Raw genomic sequence first — 1,349 nt, 5'->3', positions numbered from 1 at the left:
ATTCCGGGCTCTGTAATGTAACACATGAAATGTAATTTGTGTAAATGTACCACAATGTACCCTGTTTATTGTACTGAATCGCAGTTGAACAGAAAAACGAGAAATGTAACGAACGAAACTGCCGTCGGCACCCAGATGTATTGTATGGGATTGCTGACCGCAGCGAAATGTAATGAAATGCCATCGAATGTACTGTACAGATTCTTTTTATGAATAAAGTATATTTTGAAATAAAAAAAAAAGTACCGCATCGCTTCTCGGCCTTTTGGCTAAGATCATGCGTAACTGACCTGACCAGCCACCATGACCTCCGGGTGGTTTCTCCCTGGTCAGGAAGGTATATGCTTGCTTTTTTGGAAACAGGAGGTGGGTGGGGTGGCTTGACCCATCCACCTCCACGGAGGTGTGTGGGGTGGCTTGACCCATCCACCTCCATGGCACGAACCTGGTATTGCAGTACTTCCAGGAACGGTGCAGTGGCTCTAGGCCTTTTGGCTAAGAGCATTGGCGCAGAGTGATCCTTGGCATGTGCAAGGTGACCTCTGGCGTTTGTGATTTGACAAAGAATTGGAACGATTGGCTACGAATTTCAAAAAAAAAAAAAAAAAGTACAGCCCGAGGAGGGGGGGTCTGATTCCATCCCCTGGGTTTACCGTGGCGGAAGGGCCTTAAACTGTGGCAATTCCCCATCGCGCCTTTGTGGCGACTGCACCAACCTTTAGTGCGTCCCTCAGCACGTACTCCTGGACCTTTGATTGCGCTAATCTGCAACACTCGGTCGTGGACATCTCCTTGCTCTGGAAGATCAGCAAGTTTCGGGAAGACCAAAGTGCGTCTTTCACCGAGTTGATGGCTCTCCAATAGCAAATGATGTCTATCTCGGTGTGCGTCCCTGGAACAGTCCGCAGAGCACAGAGTCCTGTGTTACGGAGCTGCTTGGGATGAACCTCAACAGCAACCACTGCATCTCCTTCCAGACCTGCCTTGCAAAGGGGCAATCCCAAAGGAGATGCATGACAGTCTTGACCGCACCACAGCCGACTTGGGGGCAGAGTACCATGGCTGTGCATGAAGGATCTGACGGGTAGGGCCCTTCTCACCGTCAACCAAACTACGTCTTGGTGCTTGTGTGAAAGCTCTGGCACAGAGACATTCTGCCAAACGAGTTCGACAGTCTGCTCAGGGAACCGTCCGATAGGATCCATCATCTCCTTCTTTCGTAGGGCATCTAGGACCTTGCATTCCGACAATGCTTTATGGCCTTGTGGTCAAAGGTGTTTTTCTTGAAAAACTTTTCCACGAAGGACAGGTGGTGAGACATGGTCCAACTGATTGGAACATTCTGTGGC

The 1,349-nt window shown here is 49.5% G+C and overlaps 1 pseudogene; it reads left to right on the top strand.

Moving 5' to 3' along the window:
- The first annotated feature begins 249 nt into the window (after window positions 1-249).
- LOC139225993 (U2 spliceosomal RNA) lies at window positions 250-482 on the top strand (annotated as a pseudogene).
- Window positions 483-1,349: the final 867 nt, after the last annotated feature.

The sequence above is a fragment of the Pristiophorus japonicus genome, chromosome 15 (assembly GCF_044704955.1).
Source record: "Pristiophorus japonicus isolate sPriJap1 chromosome 15, sPriJap1.hap1, whole genome shotgun sequence".
Classification (NCBI taxonomy): Eukaryota; Metazoa; Chordata; class Chondrichthyes; family Pristiophoridae; genus Pristiophorus; species Pristiophorus japonicus.
The sequence above is the reverse complement of the archived record's forward strand: the minus strand, read 5'-3'. Positions and strand labels throughout refer to the sequence as shown.